This window comes from Cibotium barometz, chromosome 17, assembly GCF_041138505.1.
Source record: "Cibotium barometz isolate CiBa-2024 chromosome 17, ASM4113850v1, whole genome shotgun sequence".
Lineage (NCBI taxonomy): Eukaryota > Viridiplantae > Streptophyta > Polypodiopsida > Cyatheales > Cibotiaceae > Cibotium > Cibotium barometz.
This window is the reverse complement of record NC_141062.1, coordinates 10,109,815-10,133,100: the sequence shown is the minus strand read 5'-3', so window position 1 is coordinate 10,133,100 and position 23,286 is coordinate 10,109,815. Positions and strand designations below refer to the sequence as shown.

Below are 23,286 nucleotides of genomic sequence, written 5' to 3'. Positions count from 1 at the left end.
ACAGTTACAGCGACCGACCCGCATCACCAGCTTCTTCCGACCCTCTACACTATCGACCGCCCATCTACCACCTCCATCGACTGCCTCTCACCCTCCTCACCCGACCACCAGAGGTGGGCTCTCTCTCTCTCTCTCTCTCTCGTACCCACGCTCCAGCTCCACGCCCCAGAGGACTTCTTAGTGAGAGAGATTGATCCATTCTGCGAGCCAGACATCCCTGACCCAGAGCATCAGGACCCTCCACCACACACAGACGGATTCGTGAGGTTCTCCGCCGACATGTCACGCTCCCATCACAGAGGCCTGACATTCACTCCACCATCAGATTGGTTTTGGCCGAGGCGGGTATCGACATTAGCTGATCACAACACATCTCACTCTACAAAGGATCATCTGTTGATCACATGTACTGTCAGATGTTTTCATTTTGCTTTTTCTTTCAGTTTTCCATGGCTCAGTATATCCATGGTACCATTGTATTACTTTTGGTCTCATAGGCCCTTGGGGTCTTCCATAGACGTTAATATAACTTTCTTTCTTTCTTTCTTTCTCTCTGTCTCTCGTGTGACTCTAGATCGGGCCATGGCACTATAGTGAGCCCGACGTCCCAAATTCCTTGGCCTCACCAGCAACATAGACATCAGCCCCAGCTTGAGGAGATCTTGGAGAGGCACAAAGCCACCTTCCCACGCCCAATGGATCTGTGGAGCCTTCTACAGGCTAGCCACTACCCCCATGCTTGATATCCTTGATAGCCCCCTCCTCCTACCGGCAGGTTAGCTCCATAGGCTGTATGATGATGATGATCCCATTTTGTATCATATGGCTCGGATTTGACATTCCCAGCCCATAGCTCTAGGCTTTGGTTTCTTTTGTACCATGATGAGATTACGTGGACACTATTGTATCACTTTTGGTCACATGGACCCATTTCGTCTTTTTTTCTGGACATCCAGAAGACATTGACAGTTGTACATTGATATGTCTCATAGGTCAAGTTCAGCCTCTAGTAGACGTTAATACAGCTTTCTTTCTTTCTTTCTCTCTCTCTCTCTCATTGCATTATGAGATATACCATGGACATTATTGTATCACTTTGGTCTCATAGGCCCATTGGGTCTTTAGTAGACGCTTAATATATCTTTCTTTCTTTCTTTCTTTATCTCTCTCATGGCGTGAGCCTCTGCCCACCCTCTTGCGCACCCTACACTGGTGCTCTACCCACCACTACGTGCACCCTGTTCTACCCGTTTCGCACATGTGCCTGTACCATGTTCTTCCTTGCCCGGCCACCGCTGCTTGTGCCCTGTTCTGCCCGTTTCACACCTGTGCGCTGCGCACACCTTGGTCCCTTTGCATTCCCGCCCACCCACCGACCCACACACCCATCCACCCACCCTTGCTCAGGCCCCCAAGGCAGCAACAAAATCTTTCAGTATAGCTTGGATTCCCCCTACCTTGATCTCTCACAACAGGAGATCAACCGGATCATCCAGTTAGATCTACTCGGGCTACACATACACCAAACATGGGTGTCTCCATCAGAGATTGGTAAGAAGTGTGAGTACTACAGAGATCACTTCTTGAGACTCTCCGAGGATGGATTATTTGAGATCCCGGGATACATACAAATACACATGTCACATGCTATGCGTATCATGATTGGCCAGCTCAAGGTATCCTCCCACTGCCTCAAAGTAGAGACTGGCAGAGCTAAGGATATCCCACACGAGGAGAGGACATGCACAGTATGCATCATAGGAGCAGTAGAGGATGAGGCCCATTATATGTTCAGTTGTGCGGCTTACTATGAGATAAAGGGGAGATTCCACTGCCTCTTCTGAGAGGGATTCAGACCACTCACACAGGTAATACAGTTTGAGGATCAGAGGTGCTTGGGCATGTACTTGATGGAGCTCAAACGAAACATGGATGTAGTCTTGAGGTAGCATGTTGAGAGACAGCCCCGGCTCCGATAGGACACCTCACAGAGAGCCATCACAGATTTCTTTGTGGTGCACGCATCCACATCGGAATCCACTGCCCACAATAGTTCCTCCACTACAACATCAGAGCTGTCATGTGCACAGTGTGTATCTACCGTGTGCTACACGCACGCAAGACTAGTTTCGAGGCTTGGGGAAGCTTGGAGCTAGGCAAGCTGATTGATGAGCTGAGTTGGGGATATACTAACGGGCGGGCACCCGAGTATGGACGGGCGGGCGCCCAAGTGTGGACGCCCGATGACCGGCCAAGAGCCTATAAAAGGGTGGCCAAGGTTATTTATTGGGATATAGAGAGTCTCGCGAGTTTGTGAGAGCTCTATGGTCTTGGAGCCTGGATCTAGTGCAGACGTGCACCTGCTTTACGCAGCCGAGGCCGGCAGCAATCTCGAGGCCCGCGAGGGCAGCTTCGTGGCGGTATGGGACGTCGCGAGGAGGAGATTGGTCGGTACGTCATCCTAGTTAGCTTAGCTCGTGGCTCGGTGGGGACAGCCAAGATTGTGGGCTTGCCCACAGCTATCATGGTTGGGAGGTGAGTCAGGCCTGCACCCCCTTGTTTGTTTGTTTGTTTGTTCGTTTGTTTGCAGGATTCGAGTCTTGTACCAAGAACGATCACGAGGAGATCCGTGGGGATATGAGAGTGGTATCAGAGCATACCTCGTGAACGAGCAAGTCGGTAGGTAGAGAAGATGAGGTTAAAGAAAGGTATGTGTTAAAAAAGCTTGCTGTTTTTTCTGTGCCTACTGCTGTTTTCAAATTCAGTATGTGTTTTTCTTCATCAAAGAAACCCATGTTGATGGGAGGTGGTAGTCTAAGTAGGGTCGTTTGCTTTGCAAAGAAGAGGAGAGATTCGTTTGTGGAGTCGCATGAACGTAGAGAGAAAATAGAAACAGAAAAAGCACATTTGCTTTTCGTTGAACGAGTGAGAGAGAGAGCACGTTTGTGAGAAGGAGACGCTGGCGGGTTTGTGCACTGGCGGGTGTAGCGTTTGGCTATCGGTGGCTGGCAGCCGGCCAAGCCTCTGTAGGCGACCCTACAGGCGGGCGCATGGGCTTGCGTAGCCAGGCGGCCAGGCAGCCAAGCCTACGCAGCGCTTCGGCCAGACGGGCTGGTGCCCAGGCCAGGCGGGCAGGAGCCCAGGCCCACGCTACTTGTGGCCAGGCCTACACGGGCTGTCGCTGGCGAGAAGGCACCAGCAGCGAAGGTAACGGCAGAGACACAGGTGACGACAGCAGCCGACAGGCGAGGTGGCCGACGGCAAGAAAAAAGCATGCCTGTAGCCCGGTGGGTGACGCTAGCAGCTCTAGCACACATCTTTTTTGGGCTTTTGTTTTTTTTTTAGTTTAATTTTTTTTTTTTAAAGTTTAAAAACTCCTCCTCCAAGGTTTAAAAGTGTTTATTTTTTTTAAAAGAAAATAGAATATATATATATATATATATATATATATATATATATATATATATATATATGTAAAACACAAAAGCTATCTTTACTATCATATCTCCACGGATCTCCTCGTGATCGTTCTTGGTACGAGACTTGAATCCTGCAAACAAACGAACAAACAAACAAACAAGGGGGTGCAGGCCTGACTCACCTCCCAACCATGACAGCCGTGGGCAAGCCCACAATCTTGGTTGTCCCCACCAAGCCACGAGCTGAGCTAACTAGGATGACGTACCGACCAATCTCCTCCTCGCGACGTCCCATACCGCCACGAAGCTGCCCTCACGGGCCTCGAGATTGCTGCCGGCCTCGGCTGCGTAAAGCAGGTGCACGTCTGCACTAGATCCAGGCTCCAAGATCATAGAGCTCTCACAAACTCGCGAGACTCTCTATATCCCAATAACTAACCTTGGCCACCCTTTTATAGGCTCTTGGCCGGTCATCGGGCGTCCACACTTGGGCGCCTGCCCGTCCATACTCGGGTGCCCGCCCGTTAGTCTATCCCTAACTCAGCTCGTCAATAAGCCTGCCTAGCTCCAAGCTTCCCCAAGCCTCGAAACTAGTCTTGCGTGCGTGTAGCACACGGTAGATACACACTGTGCACATGACATACTCCCCTTCCTCTAAGAGCTCACTCCTGAGCTCACTAAAAAGCCAGGGTAATATCTCTGAAGAGTAGTCAATGTCTTCCATGTAGCGTCCTCCTCAACACGATCCTTCCACTTGATCTTGTATTCCGTGATAAGCGTATTACGCAATCTTCTTTCACGAAATCCAAGAATCCTTTCAGATTCATGCAGAACAAATGTCATGTCCTCGACATCTATAATTTCTTGAGGAGTAACTAACTGATCTGCTCCACCCAGTACTTCCTAGTGTCTACTGACATGAAATACAGGATGAAATTTCACATGAGAAGGTAAATCCAATTCATATGCAACTGAACCAATCCATCGTGTAATACGAAATGGTCCACGGTATCTAGGGGATAATTTCGGAGATCGACCTGTCAGTAAAGTCTCGGAATCTTTCGAAACTCGCAAATACACCATCGTTCCTTCAGAGAACTCTCCGGGTGAACGATGTCTATTAGAATAAAATCTATCTCGGTCTTGAGCACTTCTAATAGATTCCTTTGCAACTTGTAACATTTCCTGCATATCTTGCAAAAAATTACGTGCTGCATCATGTTGAAGTCCTGAGAATCCAACTGTAACAGGTGATCTAGGTTGAAAACCATACATAAGCATGAAAGGACTAAAACCTGAACTCGTATGGTTAGTACTGTTATATGCAAATTCTAACATAGGAAGATAATCCTCCCATGAACTCTGTCTTTTGGATACATATGCTCGAAGCATATCCTCCAAAATCTGATTCACTCTTTCAGTCTGGCCATCAGATTGATGATGATCAGAGGAACTCAAATTCAAAGTTGTTTCTAACTTCTCAAAAACAAGTTTCCAAAAATCACTCGTAAACTTAGAGTTCGTATCACTGACTATGTCCTGCGGTAACCCGTAAAGTCTAAACAATTGCTCGATAAACTGCCGTGCTAATTGCGTAGCTGTAATAGTCTTCCGGGTCGGTAAAAATCTAGCCATTTTTGTCAAGCGATCTACCACAACCCAAATAGAATCGTGGCCTTGATGTGTTCTTGGCAATCCGGTAATAAAATCCATGGAAATACTTTCCCATTGATTACCTGGGATTTGCAAAGAATGCAACAACCCAGCCTGTCTAAAGCGTTCAGCTTTATTTGCCTGACAAATCTGACACTTCAGAACATAATCTTCTACATACCCTTTCATCTTTGGCCAATAAAAAGTGTGTTTCACTAACAATAGTGTCTTGTGTATCCCAGGGTGTCCAGCAGAAGGGGCGTCGTGACACTCCTTAAGAATCTTGGACTTAATGTCCGGGATCTGTGGTACACAAATTTTGTCATTACGGAATAGTAAACCATTCCGAATCATCCACTGGCCTCCTGTAGCCTGAATGGTAGACTGCTCAGACATTGAGTCTTGGTCAATCAATGAGCTCCCGTCCTGGATCTTCTGCCAAAATGGACCAAAATAACTATCATAACTGCAAAGCCCTCTCAATGACTGAAATAAGTCAGTAGAAATCTCGGTGAACGACAAAGAATTCACCTCTCTAATTCGACTAAGTGCATTTGCAACACTATTCATGGACCCTTTCCGATAACTCAAAATCAAATAACTCCGCTCAACGAGCTTTCCTTCCTCTCAAATCATCCGCATCACACACATACTTGATAGTCAATACCACAAACTTGGAGCCATATAATAATGTCTCCAAACCTTGAGAGCATGAATCACAGCAGAAAGCTCCTTCTCAAGGGTTGGCCAACGAGATTGAGTGTCGTCTAGCTTTTTACTTTCAAAAGCAACCGGTCTACCATCTTGAAATAGAGTAGCCCCGAAAGCATAGTCACTGGCATCAGTTTCAAGAACATAAGGCCAACTAGGATCAGGTAATGCTAAGATAGGTGCTTCCTTGACTTTATCTTTCAAAAGTCTGAAGGCCATATCCAAATCGTTATTCCAAGTGATAGGCTGATTTGACTTACGTCCACGACCTTTCAATAAGTCGGTCATCGGTAGTGTGAGCTCGGAGTACTCCCGCACAGATTTCCGAAGAAAAACTACAAAACCGAGAAAAGAACGAAGTTGTTTCACTGTTCGCGGTATAGGCCAGTCCAGAACCTTCTGAACTCGGTCATAGTCAATGCTCAATCCATCTCGAGTGATCTTGTGTCCCAAGTAAATGATGTCGGTCATAAAGAACTCACATTTACTTAACTTAACATATAATCGATTCTGTCTTAAAATAGATAAGACAATCGTGAGGTGTCTGACATGATCCTCAAGAGTACGACTATATATCAAAATATCATCCAGGAACACCACCACAAATTTCCCCAAATGTTCACGGAAAAGATCGTTCATCATTTGCTGGAAAGTGATTGGAGCATTGGTTAACCCAAAAGGTAATACGAGAAACTCGTAATGGCCATACCTAGTCCGAAAGGCGGTTCTTTCAACATGCCTTTCATGAATACGTATCTGGTGATAGCCAGTACGTAAATCTATCTTCGTGAAATATTTCGCTCCTACTAACCGGTCAATCAGGTCATCTAATCTAGGGAGAGGATAACAGTTCTTAATGGTCAGCTTGTTCAATCGCTTGTAGTCTTTACACATTCTATAGGTGTTGTCCTTCTTTCTCCTAAGCAACACAGGTGCACCCCAAGGTGATTTACTTGGACGGATCTGGCCCATCCTCAAATTATCTTCGAGTTGTTTAGCCAACTCATCTTCCTCAGCTTGGCTCATCCTGTAAGGTGGAATACTGACAGGATGAGCACCAGGGGATCAAGTCAATACGATGATCTACTGCCCGTTCAGGTGGTAAATCCGATGGCAGTTCTTTAGGAAATACGTCTTGAAACGAATCAAGTATCTTCTGTAATTCTTTGCTTTCAAACACACTTAATTCATTTACATCCAAGGAAGGGATGAGAAATGAAGAAAGTGATAGGGACTCTAAGTTTACGAGTGATTTTTGGAAACTTGTTTTTGAGAAGTTGGAAACAACTTTGAATTTGAGTTCCTCTGATCATCCTCAATCTGATGGCCAAACTAAAAGAGTGAATCAGATTTTGGAGGATATGCTTCGAGCATATGTATCCAAAAGATAGAGTTCATGGGAGGATTATCTTCCTATGTTAGAATTTGCATATAACAGTACTAAGCATACGAGTACAGGTTTTAGTCCTTTCATGCTTATGTATGGTTTTCAACCTAGATCACCTGTTACAGTTGGATTCTCAAGACTTCACCCAGAGAGTTCTCTGAAGGAACGATGGTGTATTTGCGAGATTCAAAAGATTCCGAGACTTTACGGACAGGTCGATCTCCGAAATTATCCCCTAGATACTGTGGACCATTTCATATTACACGACGGATTCGTTCAGTTGCATATGAATTGGATTTGCCTTCTCATGTGAAAGTTCATCCTGTATTTCATGTCAGTAGACTTAAGGAAGTACTAGGTGGAACAGATCAGTTAGTCACTCCTCAAGAAATTATAGATGTCGAAGACATGACATTTGTTCCGCACGAACCTGAAAGGATTCTTGGATTTCGTGAAAGAAGATTGCGTAATACGCTTATCACGGAATACAAGATCAAGTGGAAGGATCATGTTGAGGACGACGCTACATGGGAGACATTGACTACTCTTCAGAGATATTACCGTGGCTTTTTAGTGAGCTCAAGAGTGAGCTCGTAGAGGAAGGGGAGTATGTCATGTGCACAGTGTGTATCTACCGTGTGCTACACGCACGCAAGACTAGTTTCGAGGCTTAGGGAAGCTTGGAGCTAGGCAGGCTGATTGACGAGCTGAGTTAGGGATATACTAACAAGCGGGCACCCAAGTATGGACGGGCGGGCGTCCAAGCGTGGACGCCCGATGACCGGCCAAGAGCCTATAAAAGGGTGGCCAAGGTTAGCTATTGGGATATAGAGAATCTCGCGAATTTGTGAGAGCTCTATGGTCTTGGAGCCTGGATCTAGTGCAGACGTGTACCTGCTTTATGCAGCCGAGGCCGGCAGCAATCTGGAGGCCCGTGAGGGTAGCTTCGAGGCGGTATGGGACGTCGCGAGGAGGAGATTGGTCGGTACGTCAACCTAGTTAGCTCAGCTCGTGGCTCGGTGGGGACAGCCAAGACTGTGGGCTTGCCCACGACTGTCATGGTTGGGAGGTGAGTTAGGCCTGCACCCCCTTTGTTGTTTGTTTGTTTGTTTGCAGGATTAGAGTCTCGTACCAGGAACGATCACAAGGAGATCCGTGGGGATATGACAGTATGTCATGTGCACAGTGTGTATCTACCGTGTGCTACACGCACGCAAGACTAGTTTCGAGGCTTGGGGAAGCTTGGAGCTAGGCCGACTGATTGACGAGCTGAGTTAGGGATAGACTAACGGGCGGGCACCCAAGTATGGACGGGGCGTCCAAGAAACCCCTTAAGTGGGCTTCTTGCCACACATCTCTCAAGTTTTCAAGCTCTCAAGCTCTCAAGTTCACTCGCACTTTTGTTGTGCAAAGATCGAGTTTTCTCTCCACTTACCCTCTTCACGATGTCGACCCAATAATCGGAGTTGGAGCCCCTTGTGGAACGCGAAGGCTTGCCGGCTACGAAAGGTACCGATGTTGATTTTTTTTTACGATTTTGTGTCAAAATCAGATTTCCAAGAGTTCAAAGTAGCTCTCGAAGCTTCTTCGTCGGAACGTCAGGCACAAATCGCAGCCCAGATGCAAGCTTTGCAGAACTCCATCACTCTCTTGTCCACTACACTCTCTACTCTATCGGGTATGGATACCTTGGCCTCTGCTTTAGGCCCCAATATTACTCCGGAACCGTTCGGGGGCGAGCAAAAGCAGTGTACCAAGGAGATCGTGGACACGTGGCTACATAAGTGGCAAGTTCACTTTCAGTTTCATCCATATGATGATGGAAAGAAGATCTAGTTAGCAGCAGGTTTCCTGTCCGGCAAAGCTTTGCTTTGGTGGAAGGAACTCAACCCTAAGCCAACGACTTGGGCACAATTCGAAGACGTCTTCAAGAAAGAATTCCTAAAGAAAGAGGATGATTATGATGTTGTTGCCCGGTTTTCAGCTTTGACCATGACCTCGCAGCACCTCACTTATGAGGTCTACCTCCAGAAGTTTAGGGACTTGTAGATGAAAGCTACAAAGATGGATCCCACTACTCTTTTGGGGTTTTTCGTAGCTGGTTTACCAGACTCATACCGTTTACAGGTTAAAAATAACAAATGTAAAACATTGGACGAAGCCATTCATTCAGCTCGTATCTATGATGATACAATGGTCTCTTCCAAGTCGAAACCCATTACCGAGCAGGGGAACAAGCATAAAAGAAAGTTCTCCGCACCTATGGCTAACACGACTGAAGGAAAGTCTTCGAACTAACCTTCGAAGAATTCAAGTTCGACACCAACGAAGAAGAAACGACTCCTTAGGGCTTTAAAGCTCAAGAAGGAAGGACGTTGTTTTATCTGCGAAGAAAAAGGACACATGCGTAACGAGTGGCCGAAGCAAAAGGGTGCAAAGACAAACGCAGGACCCAAGCCAAAGGCAACTAACCAGTTGTCTTTGACAGGTACGTCAATTACTGTACTTTCTCGCTCTAGTACTCGTTCTGATTGTCTGCTCAATTCTAAAGTATTTGGCTTGCATGATCTTCTCTGAGTTTATGGAGAAGTGAATGGCCATAAGATTCACATTCTTTTGAACCCTGGCAGCTCACACAATTTTGTTAACTACAAACTTGTGCAGAAATTGAGTCTTGATACAACACCCAGCGATCATACCTCTGAGGTACGCCTACCTGCAGGAAGGCAAGTATGGGATCGAAAGGTGGAGATGCTTCCAATCCAGATTCAGGACTACAAAGATACTCTGGAATGCTATGTTATGCATCTAGAAAATGTAGACTTGTTATTAAGGATTGAGTGGTTTAAAACTCTTCAAGTCCAAATAGATTGGTCTTGTCACATTTTTTCTTTTTAGCATAAGGACACCAAGTATAGTATTTTAGGTGATTGTATTCATCCCTCTCAGGGACCTCTTGTAAATACAATTGATTTTGGAAATATAATGGATTCTTCTTTGTATACCGCTTTCCATTGTGTCTTGGTTCCACTTTCTTCATTTCTCATACCTTCCATGGATGTAAATAAATTAAGTGTATTTGAAAGCAAAGAATTACAGAAGATACGTTTCAAGACGTATTTCCTAAGGAACTGCCATCGGGTTTACCACCTGAACGGACAGTAGATCATTGTATTGACTTGATCCTTGGTGCTCATCCTGTCAGTATTCCACCTTACAGGATGAGCCAAGCTGAGGAAGATGAGTTGGCTAAACAACTCCAAGATTATTTGAGGATGGGCCAGATCCGTCCAAGTAAATCACCTTGGGGTGCACCTGTGTTGCTTAGGAGAAAGAAGGACAACACCTGGAGAATGTGTATAGACTACAAGCGATTGAACAAGCTAACCATTAAGAACCGTTATCCTCTCCCTAGATCAGATGACCTGATTGACCGGTTAGCAGGAGCGAAATATTTCACAAAGATAGATTTACGTATTGGCTACCACCAGATACGTATTCATGAAAGGCATGTTGAAAGAACCGCCTTTCGGACTAGGTATGGCCATTACGAGTTTCTCGTATTACCTTTTGGGTTAACCAATGCTCCAATCACTTTCCAGCAAATGATGAACGATCTTTTCCGTGAACATTTGGGAAAATTTGTGGTGGTGTTCCTGGATGATATTTTGATATATAGTCGTACTCTTGAGGATCATGTCAGACACCTCACGATTGTCCTATCTATTTTAAGACAGAATCGATTATATGCTAAGTTAAGTAAATGTGAGTTCTTTATGACCGACATCATTTACTTGGGACACAAGATCACTCGAGATGGATTGAGCATTGACTATGACCGAGTTCAGAAGGTTCTGGACTGGCCTATACCGCGAACAGTGAAACAACTTCGTTCTTTTGTCGGTTTTGTTGTTTTTCTTCGGAAATCTGTACGAGAGTACTCTCAGCTCACACTACCGATGACCGACTTATTGAAAGGTCGTGGACGTAAGTCAAATCAGCCTATCACTTGGAATAACGATTTGGATATGGCCTTCAAACTTTTGAAAGATAAAGTCAAGGAAGCACCTATCTTAGCATTACCTGATCCTAGTCGGCCTTATGTTCTTGAAACTGATGCCAGTCACTATGCTATCGGGACTGCTCTATTTCAAGATGGTAGACCGGTTGCTTTTGAAAGTAAAAAGCTAGATGACACTCAATCTTGTTGGCCAACCCTTGAGAAGGAGCTTTATGCTGTGATTCACGCTCTCAAGGTTTGGAGACATTATTTATATGGCTCCAAGTTTGTGGTATTGACTAATCATCAGTCAATCAAGTATGTGTGTGATGCGGATGATTTGAGAGGAAGGAAAGCTCGTTGGGCGGAGTTAATGCAAGATTTTGATTTTGAGATCCCTTATCGGAAAGGGTCCATGAATAGTGTTGCAGATGCGCTTAGTCGAATTAGAGAGGTGAATTCTTTGTCGTTCACCGAGATTTCTACTGACTTATTTCAGTCATTGAGAGGGCTTTGCAGGACTGATAGTTATTTTGGTCCATTTTGGCAGAAGATCTAGGACGGGAGCATATTGATTGACCAAGACTCAATGACTGAGCAGTCTACCATTCAGGCTGCAGGAGGCCAGTGGATGATTCGGAATGGTTTACTATTCGGTAATGACAAAATTTGTGTACCACAGATCCCGGACATTAAGTCCAAGATTCTTAAGGAGTGTCACGACGCCCCTTCTGCTGGACACCCTGGGGTACACAGGATACTATCGTTAGTGAAACACACTTTTTATTGGCCAAAGATGAAAGGGTACGTAGAAGATTATGTTCTCAAGTGTCAGATTTGTCAGGCAAATAAAGCTGAACGCTTTAGACAGGCTAGGTTGTTGCATCCTTTGCAAATCCCAGGTAATAAATGGGAAAGTATTTCCATGGATTTTATTACCGGATTGCCAAGAACACATCAAGGCCATGATTCTATTTGGGTTGTGGTAGATCGCTTGACAAAAATGGCTAGATTTTTACTGACCCGGAAGACTATTACAGCTACGCAATTAGCACGGCAATTTATCGAGCAATTGTTTAGACTGTACGGGTTACCGCAGGACATAGTCAGTGATAGGGACTCTTTACGAGTGATTTTTGGAAACTTGTTTTTGAGAAGTTGGAAACAACTTTGAATTTGAGTTCCTCTGATCATCCTCAATCTGATGGTTAGACTGAAAGAGAGAATCAGATTTTGGAGGATATGCTTCGAGCATATGTATCCAAAAGACAGAGTTCATGGGAGGATTATCTTCCTATGTTAGAATTTGCACATAACAGTACTAAGCATACGAGTACAGGTTTTAGTCCTTTCATGCTTATGTATGGTATTCAACCTAGATCACCTGTTACAATTGGATTCTCAGGACTTCAGCATGATGCAGCACGTAATTTTTTGCAAGATATGCAGGAAATGTTACAAGTTGCAAGGGAATCTATTTGAAGTGCTCAAGACCAAGACAGATTTTATTCTAATAGACATCGTTCACCCAGAGAGTTCTCTGAAGGAACGATGGTGTATTTGCGAGTTTCGAAAGATTCCGAGACTTTACGGACAGGTCGATCTCCGAAATTATCCCCTAGAAACTGTGGACCATTTCGTATTACACGACGGATTGGTTCAGTTGCATATGAATTGGATTTGCCTTCTCATGTGAAAGTTCATCCTTTATTTCATGTCAGTAGACTTAAGGAAGTATTGGGTGGAACAGATCAGTTAGTTACTCCTCAAGAAATTATAGATATCGAAGATATGACATTTGTTCCGCACGAACCTGAAAGGATTCTTGGATTTCGTGAAAGAAGATTGCGTAATACGCTTATCACGGAATACAAGATCAAGTGAAAGGATCGTGTTGAGGACGACGCTACATGGAAGACATTGACTACTCTTCAGAGAGATTACCCTGGCTTTTTAGTGAGCTCAGGAGTGAGCTCTTAGAGGAAGGGGAGTATGTCATGTGCACAGTGTGTATCTACCGTGTGCTACACGCACGCAAGACTAGTTTCGAGGCTTGGGGAAGCTTGGAGCTAGGCAGGCTGATTGACGAGCTGAGTTAGGGATATACTAACGGGCGGGCACCCAAGTATGGACGGGCGGGCGCCCAAGCGTGGACACCCGATGAGCGGCCAAGAGCCTATAAAAGGGTGACCAAGGTTAGTTATTGGGATATAGAGAGTCTCGCGAGTTTGTGAGAGCTCTATGGTCTTGGAGCTTGGATCTAGTGCAGACGTGCACCTGCTTTATGCAACCGAGGCCGGTAGCAATCTCGAGGCCCGCGAGGGCAGCTTCGTGGCGGTATGGGACGTCGTGAGGAGGAGATTGGTCGGTATGTCATCCTAGTTAGCTCAGCTCCTGGCTCGGTGGGGACAGCCAAGATTGTGGGCTTGCCCACGGCTGTCATCCTTGTTTGTTTGTTTGTTCGTTTGTTTGCAGGATTCGAGTCTCGTACCAAGAACGATCACGAGGAGATCCGTGGGGATTTGACAAGAGCCCACCACCCGTACCCACACTGCAGCTCCACGTCCAGAGGAGTTCTTAGTGAGAGAGCTTGATCCATTCTACGAGGTAGATGTCCCTACGCCATCAGAGAGAGATATCCCATTTTATTCAGAGAGCCACATTCCCTATGCCAGATCTTTGAGGCAGCAGGCCAGCGCATATTGGGGAGATACATTCTAGACATACAGCGCCACAGAGAGACATTATTACAGGCTCAGACAGCTCCAAAGGGGGGGCGACAGACACAAATTACTACATTTTTTTAGAGATCCATCCCCCTCCCAGCCCCTACACGGCAGGGAATTACTCTCCAGAGAGCAGAGACACTTAGAGCCCGCAGGAGACAGAGTTGTTTTCGGACACCACGCCTATACCAGAGAGAGATGACAGAGATCAGAGCTCAGTTTCACAGAGAGGGTGCGGAGCAACTGGCTCGCTTCAGAGCACACCCAGGCATGTTCTTCAGGGAGCTGTGGACACCCCCTTCACTGATGTATACTTTTTTATACCCCCATTATGGTACAGGATGGAGCTAGCTAGGTTGCATATCATGATTGTATACTCCATGCATATAGCTTTGCATTCTCCTAGTAGTAGAGCTCCATCCCCTGCACACCCAGATTCAGCTTTTTTATTTAGTACTTTTCATTTTGTTGGGATGACAGAGGATACCCCATACAGGTACTCCGATTTGTCTCATAGGCCGAGTTTGGTCGTTTGGAAGACGTTAATAAAATCTTTCTTTCTTTCTTTCTTTCTTTCTCAAGCCCCCAAGGAGGCAGGAACATAATCTTCTTTCTTTCTTTCTTTCTTTCTTTCTCTCTCTTTTGCTTAAACCAAGATGAAGAGATCTCGGAAATGGGAGGCCCTACATTTAGAACCGAATGCAATCATTGACACGATGGAGAAACACGTGCTTGCAAGCTTGGATAAGCCAAAGAAGCACCCTCTACGCAAATGGGCAAAAGACGGGCTCAAAGTTATCAGGGACATCTTGATATGCCAAGAAGATACACAAGATAGGGAAATTAAAGAGCTCAAGGAAGCCCACGCGACCGAAGTGGGAAAGTGGAAAGGACAAGTGTTAACCACAATGGTTAACATTACTCAAAGAGTTGTTATGCTTCATGTAATTCATTTTTATGCAAAACCGGGCTAAGCGCTTCATGTAAAAAGATATGGGATGACTGAGCTTACGACATGTTCATACCGACACGTGCATGGTACTCTGAGGTAGTCCAGTGGTTTCATGCACATGGCATACAGATGAACCGTCTCCCAAAGCCTAGGTGTACATAGAGCTAGAGAACCAATTTTGGGCCCCCAATTGTTAAATGGGCGGCCGGCCATTGTAAAAAGAAAGCTCATGTATATAAGTGACTTATGAAATATGAAAAGGATACAATCCATTATCACAATTGAGTCTTACTCTTCTTCCCTCTTGCTCTGTTGTGGCTATGGTGGTGAGCTTGTGTGTTCATGCATGCTTGCTTGCTTGGTTGTATGTGTGTGCTTGTAGGTGATGCTTCCTTTCTTCCCTCTTCTTCTTCTTGGTCTCTCTCTCTTTCTCACTCTTGCATACACCAAGGCATTGAGATAGGAGTTGAGCTCTCCATAGCTCCTTCTCTCATTGCTCCCTACCTAGCTCAAGGAAAGCTCCACTCGAATGACACAAGTGGTGGAGTGAGCCCCAAGTTAACCCATTTAGGGTTGGCTAAGTGCATGTTCCCAAACCGACCCTTGCATCTTCTCTTCTTCTTCTCTCATGCAAAGAGAATGCTCATCTAGGTGAACATCTTTGGCGGCGCTACCAACAAAAGCACTTAGCTTAGGGTCGTCCACAATCTCTTCCTAAGCTAGAGTCTTGTTTTACCCAGATGGAATGCAAATCCACCGGTAAGAGTTGGTTATGAGATGCTTGTTTGATTTGTGTTATTTTGTTTTTCTTTGTACAATGCAGTTGCAATGGACATTAGGAGCGTTAGAGGCTACACCAAAAGCGGAAGCTACAAGTGTCCTAATTTTCCTCTTGATTCCATTATTTTTGGTTTTTTCTTCAAGTAGTTCAAAAACTACATGTTAGTTTAATCCCACCATTCAGCATAGGTTATTAGGTTAAATTAGGCATTCCTTGAATCATTGGGTAGCTTGGGATTAGCCTAAGCCATCCATAAAAAGAAAACTCTAAAAAATCATCACTAAGGGAGAGAAATTAGGGAAAGACCAAAAAAAATCATCACAAGGGTGTCCATATCTCCCTTGTGGTCTACCATTCGAGTTGGCATGAACACCCTAGCTACATGATGTACACATGGCCCTAGGCCCAAAGCCTTGGGGCTTTAGCTTCGCAATATATTATTCTTTTTTGTTTGTTTACCAATTTTTTGTAACACAATCTTTGTAATCCTAATGTCTCATAGACCTTATGGTCTTTTGAAGACATTTAATATAACTCTCTCTCTCTCTCTCTCTCTCTCTCTCTCTCTCTCTCTCTCTTCTTTCTTTCTTTCTTTCTTTCCTCTCTCTGAACCAACATGAAAAACAGTTGGAAGGCCTCCGCAAGGAGATACAAGGAAAGAACAACAAGATTGAAGAACTGGCAGCCCAGGTGAACCAGCAGGAAGAGGTGATTCAGATGTTGAAAGAGACCCAGCTGCAACAAACAGGAATGCCAAAGGCTTCCCCAATAATAGGGGAACTCCGGGCAGAAATGGAAGCCCTAAAGGCTACGGCCAAGGACCATACAGTGGAGGAAGGGGAACTGAATATTCAGGAGGGTTTAAGGACTGACTTGGAGCAGTTGAAAGCTCCAGGAAGAACTGCACACCACTAAGAAAGATTGGGTGGAGGTGGTGAAGAAGCATAAACCCCCACAGAGCATCATATATGAGACTCTCGAGGAGGAGAAACGCAGGAAGGATAGGGCCCTCCATGTCCGAGTATGCGGGCTACAGGCGGGGGCTTCCCCCAAGGAGGATGCCATGACGCTTTGCCAAATGCTAGGAGTGGACAGGATCACCCCCCCCCCTTTGCAGATACATGGAGGGCAGGCAAGGATATTACACGAGAGCGGCCCCTCATCATTAGATTCCCTGATGCCACCAGCAGACAGGCCTTCTTAGACAGGTGGGCTGCCCTCAAGGGCACACAGGTGTACATGGGAGATGATCTCACTCTAGCACAGGTGGCACACTGGCATGAGGCAATGGTGACTGTTCATGAGGCCCGCAGAGCAGGCAAGCGGGCTATCTATAGAGATGGTAGAGTCATTATCACTGAGCGCCGTCCCAAATACGGACGCGGGGTCTATGAGACCAAACGCCTGTTGTTGGCAGTATGGAACTGCAATGGCAGGCTGTGGTCGAATCCAAGAGGCTTGAGCAAGATTCTCACAGGCAGGGATGTCATTTTTTATACAGAGACTCATCACAGCCCTGAGAGGGGCTTACCATACATAGCCGGGTATGAGTGGGAATCAGCTTTTTGAGGCGAGACCCACACATCAGGAGTATGTGGCTCTGGGGGGGTAGCTGTCCTTTTTAAATCCCATCTCGGACAGATTTTCAGCATCGTCCGGAAGGACGAGGATGCACGGTATCTTTGGGTGCGGCTACAGCTTAGCAGTGACAGAGTCATCCACATTGCTATGTGTTATTTTGCACCACGCCACTCCCCTTACGCCGCACAGCATGACCAGTCAGCGTACTTACCATTATATGGGAATATCATGGAGTTCTCGCAGCTAGGGAAAGTCCTCCTGCTCGGGATTTCAACGCCAGGACGACAGGAAGTCAGCAGGTCCCACTACTCGATCTAGACGACCCTATCAGACTACAGGAGCTAGACATCACTGACACAGGGCTGCAGAGATCATCACACGACCGTGAGGAGGTCACAGTGTACGGGAGATATTTCTTAGAGCTGGGAGCTGCACATGGTCTCGTTATCTATAACGGGATGTCCCAATGGCCCTCCTCTGGCACCCTCACCTCCTTCCCTCACTCAGGAGGTACTAGCATTGTGGACTACCTTATGGGATCTCCGGCTTTGGCACACCTTCTCTCTGACTTCTCCATTCCGCCACCCCCTTTTGAAGCTGACCATGCCTACCTCTCTTTCACTCTTACCTGCACACCACCCGTCCCTCCACCACCACCACCCATCTCACATTAAACTCAGGTCCTTTTTCGATCACGAGCTTGACCTTGTTTACTCCAACCACATCTACCGCCAACTCCAGGATGTGGAACCTATTGTCCCCCTATCCACCCTCACGGCACAGCTCACCACTATACTCCACACATCCGCCACTGCTTCTTTCATCTGCACGCGGCGGTCTACCGCCAAGCCACCTTGCGGTTCCATGCCCCAAAGCTGTTGGTATGATGACGAATGCCGGGCCACATGCTCCCGTCTTAAGCATTAGGTACAGATTGGGCAAATCACGAAGCGCCAAGTGCAACGGTCCACGGATTTCGCAACGGCTCACCCAATGCAAGAAACGCGAGTTCTATGCTCGGAAAGAGGATGAGTTATACTGACTTTTCTTAGGGCCGAACTGCAAAGAGGCCTGGAGGAAACTCCGAGAACATCGCCCTCCCACACCTATCACCTGCCCGGACACATGGCACTCCTATGCATGCTCCCTCTTATCATATCCCCCATCAGCCACCCCTACCCCCACCACCAGATCCCAGTCCCACCACCTCCATCTTCTTCACAAAGGGCATGGTCCTCAAGGCCATTCGTAGACTACGCAATGGGCGAGCCCAGGATCATGAGGGACTCACTGCCGAGTACATCTCGCATGCCGATGATACCATGCGCCCCTACTAGCCTACATGTTCAATAGAGCCCTTTGTGAAGGATTTCCACCCTCTTGGTCCACCAACACCATCACCCCCATCCTCAAAGCCGGAGATCCACTTGATCCTAATAACTACAGGACGATCATGATTGGCCACACATTGGCCAAACTCTATGGATCAGTGCTAGAGGCGGAGCTCGGTTCATTTGCAAAGAGCCAGGGATGCAAAGCCTCAAGACAGGCTGGCTTTCGGAGGAGCTACTCTACCCTTGACCACATCTTCACCCTCCGTGCCATCATCGAGGAGGGTAGAGCACGACATCAGAGGATTTACTGCTGCTTATTTCCGCAAAGCTTTTGATACTGTACCCCGAGCCCGCCTCCTACACTGTCTACAGGAGATCGGAGTCCCATCTGACATGGTTTGGAGCATCATCACCCTCTATGAGTCCATCACCGAACGAGTGAGAGCCCCAGGAGGTACATCACAGGAGATTTCCAGCACTATTGGGGTGAAATAGGGCTGCCCTCTATCACCCACTCTTTTCGGCCTCTACATTGATGAGATCTCAAGCTTCATTGATGGATTAGGTGGGGCTGGTCCCACATTGGCAGGCATATTGATCCCCATACTACTTTATGCAGATGACATCGTCCTCCTCTCAGACTCAGCCGAAGGGCTTCAGAGACAGTTGGGTGCCTTACATGCCTTTTGCACTCAACGGGACCTCTCTGTTAACCTTGGTAAAACCAAGGTAATGGTCTTCAATACCTCTCGCCCCTTCACATCCAGATTGAGCTTCACATATAGAGGGGATCCTGTGGAAATTGTCTCATCCTATGTCTACCTTGGTGTCACTTTCAGTGGCCCACGCTTTACCATGGTTCCTGCAGTACATGCCAGAGTGACACGGGGATATGCAGCCTTTAGCTTACTTGAGCGGCAATGCTTCCAGGCACATTTCCAGGAACCCAGGACGAAGGGCTCGCTTTTTGACACCCTCGTCACACCAACCTTGATATATGGAGCAGCCTTCTAGGGGCCAGATTTATCCGATGAGGATTGGCAATGAGTTGAGAGGCCCCAAGTCATGATGTTCTCCCGTATGATCCGAGCAAACCATCAGTCCCACACCAGATTATCCAGGGAGAGTTTGTTGCAGCCCCGATGGTAGTGGATGCACTCTTCTAGACAGTCACATACCTCCATCGCATCAATCACATGGATCCCCACAAGTACCCGAGGCTTGCCCTCGACTCCTCTAGACAACTAGCACTTGAGGGGCACTCTGGAGTAGGGTATGCACTAGTTTCCACTTGGTTCTCAATATATGGGCTCTGCATGGACTGCCTATTGGACTCCCCTTTTCTCTGGCTGTCTCACGAGGATACCAACTGGTTTATCCAGTTAGATCTTCTCAGCCTCTACTACACACATTGCACATGGATCACACCTCCGAAGTCCCCAGGAAGATGCACTTCTACAGAGATCACTTCCTCACACTCACTGAGGATGGATTCATCCAGCAACCGGGCTACTCGAGTGTTCACATGTCCCATGCCATGTGGATTGCAATTGGCCAGATATTGGTTTCATCCCATCGCCTCAGAGTGGAGACAGGTAGAGTTGAGCGCATCTTCAGAGCCGGGAAGCTCATACGGAGACCCAGAGAGGAGAGGATCTGCCGACTATGCCACACAGGTTGAGACGGAGGAGCATTACATATGCCGCTGCCCAGTATACTATGAGATCCGTGGGAGGTTTCAATGTCTATTTCGTGAGGGATTCGGTCCACTCTCCAGGATCATTGACTTCCAGGACCAGCGTTGCCTGGGCCTCTTCTTGCTTGAGCTCCGCACACACACGGACACCTTCTTGAGAGAGCCTCGGCCCCAGGCACCCCGCCCCTCTCTCGCCAGCCGACCATCACCAATTTCTTCCGGACCCAGGAGGTGGAGGACACCGACATAGTGGATCTTGTGGACCCTCCACAAGCTGCTCTGGACCACCTCGCCCGAGAGGAGTTACCTCGGACTGAGCCTCTGCACTCCAGCGTGCCCGACGGCCACGATCACCTCACCAGCTCCAGATCCAGGACATGCTCCACCGCCATCGAGCTACCTTTCCACGTGACATAGCTGAGGGAGACCTCTCGGCCATTCTCATTAGCCCCATGCTTGATATTTTGGAGAGTGGTATACCATCTACTCGGAGCTGATGTTGCTCATGTTTCTATGTTCTTACTTAGTATTCCATGATGAGTTTCCATGGACAGTTTTGTATCACCCCAGTGAGATAGCTATGTTTATGTTTTCTTTCTGTTTTATTTTCCATTCCATGATGAGATATACCGTGGACATTATTGTATCACTTTGGTCTCATAGGCCCATTGGGTCTTCAGTAGACGTTCAATATATCTTTCTTTCTTTCTCTCTCTCTCTCTCTCTTCACCATTGTCATGGCTTGTTGAACTTCATCTCTCTTCCTGAATCCTCCTCTCTCTTTTCCACACTCACATCATGGATATCTTCTGTCATGACCCTGTGTTTTTCTCTGGACAAGATGCAGATGTGCACGGGGACATGGTGGACAGTGTGAATGGCATCAAGTGGGAGTGAAGATGGAAGCCCATGTGTGGACAACCCCATGTGTGAAAGGGGGCAAAGAGATTTTAGCTTAAAAGGTTTAAAAACCTTTAAGATCATTTTTTAAGCCTTTCATTAAAGAAACGTGGCCCATATTCTAATTTGGGGCCACGTGTGCTTTTTGGGGAAAAGGAGGGGCTGCCAGGAAAAGGAGGCGCCTAACTCTTGTGGAGGAAGTGTGTGCTTTTACGCTGAGGAGGGCTGGTCGCCTGAAGATGCATGCTAGCTGCGCATGGAAGAGATGGACTGCAGGTACAGTGTACGCCTGCTGTGCAGGTACAGTCCACGTGGCAGTGTACGGCTGCTGTGCAGGTACAGTCCACGTGGCAGGCCAGGCGGCTGTCTGCAGGTACAGTCCATGTTGCATATTTTGGTTGTGCAGATTCTGGCGCCTACTGTGCAGGTCTTGGGCTGGCGGCTGGAACAGCAACTGCAGGCCTGTACGGACAGCAGGTACAGTCCAGTACGGAGGCTGTACGACAGCTGAATTCAGGTGGCAGCTGCACACTTTTTCGTACAGGTGGCTGCAGGTTGAGTACTGTTGCAGGCGGCGCATCACTAGGATTCAGGCGGCGCATAAAAAGCTAGGCCATGTGTGTGGTTTTTTGGAGAACGCCGTGTTTTTTTACAGAAGGCAGAGGTTGTTTTTCCATGAACATAGACATCATGTCGATGGCGTTCAACTGATGGAACTTTCAGCTTCTCTTTGCTTTGGATTCGGGACTGTTTTGGGACAGTCTATGGGCTGTTTTTGTTTGGCTGCAAATTCAGCTGTGTGTGCTTGGGTTTTTGGCTACAGGCACAGGTCTTTTGGTTATGTTTCTTGGCATGGGAGTGATGCAAGCTCGCATGGCTGCGTGCTCATGGAGCAGATTGTTTTCTTCCTGCTAGAAAGGAACAGTGGGACCTACAGTATGGGAATCTCTATGTTGCCAGATGTTTCATGTGGGAACAGGTAACTAGATGTATGGAAACAGGACATAAGTTTCAAAGGGAAACAGGCCTAAGGGTTTCATGTGGAAACGGGTCGTAGGTTTCTCGATGAGGAAACATGTTTTTGGGTTTCTCCAGGAGACAGGTCACGTGCAGGCAGAAGGTACAGGAGTGGACACATGTATGGTACAGCCTTGCTACTGATAGGACAGGGGACAGGAAATCCATGACAGAGATGGATAGTACCCTTGGAAGGTAGAGAGGGTTTGTGCAGGTGTGTCAACTGTATGGTATGCTGTGCTGTGATACGAGTTCTCTTTTGAGAGACAGTTTGGGAGTCTGTGTTGTGATGCAGAAGCACTGGATGTATCAGGGTGTGATGCTATTCATAGTGTGAGAGGCTATGGATGGTTGTGGCAGCCTTGATCATGGGAGAAAGCTTCTGTATGCAGACTCAATATGAGAGAGTCTTTCGATGTGAACAATGGCTGGATTTATTTGTGGATGCCGTGTGGACAAGAAGCCAGATGTAGGTTCTTTGCAGGCTTCAGGAGTTCTACTGGGACGGCTGAATTACCAGCCTTATATTGTAATCAAAGCTCTTATATTCAATTAAAGAAATACCGCAAGGGGCGCCACTGCGATTTGGGGCCAATCGGTGTCCGTGTACTGTTTGCAGGAGCACTCTAGCTCCCCCTATTTGTTTTCCTTTTCTAGGTCCTCAATGGTGTTGAAGTGTTTTATGTGCAAATGTTTGTTTCATTGTTCTTGCCATATGGGGTATCTTTGCTCATGAGATGCTTTACTGTGCCATTGAGTGCAATCGAGGACGCTTGCCATTTTTCAAGAGGGGGGTATGTCATGACCCTGTGTTTTTCTCTGGACAAGATGCAGATGTGCACGGGGACATGGTGGACAGTGTGAATGGCATCAAGTGGGAGTGAAGATGGAAGCCCATGTGTGGACAACCCCTTGTGTGAAAGGGGGCAAAGAGATTTTAGCTTAAAAGGTTTAAAAACCTTTAAGATCATTTTTTAAGCCTTTCATTAAAGAAACGTGGCCCATATTCTAATTTGGGGCCACGTGTGCTTTTTGGGGAAAAGGAGGGGCTGCCAGGAAAAGGAGGCGCCTAACTCTTGTGGAGGAAGTGTGTGCTTTTACGCTGAGGAGGGCTGGTCGCCTGAAGATG

At 46.8% G+C, this 23,286-nt stretch overlaps 1 protein-coding gene across 7 annotated transcripts in view; it reads right to left on the bottom strand.

Moving 5' to 3' along the window:
- LOC147629659 (peptide chain release factor PrfB2, chloroplastic-like) overlaps positions 1-23,286 on the bottom strand; it is a 45,239-nt gene that overhangs the window by 7,018 nt on the left and 14,935 nt on the right. The gene's annotated exons all lie outside the window — the stretch shown is intronic.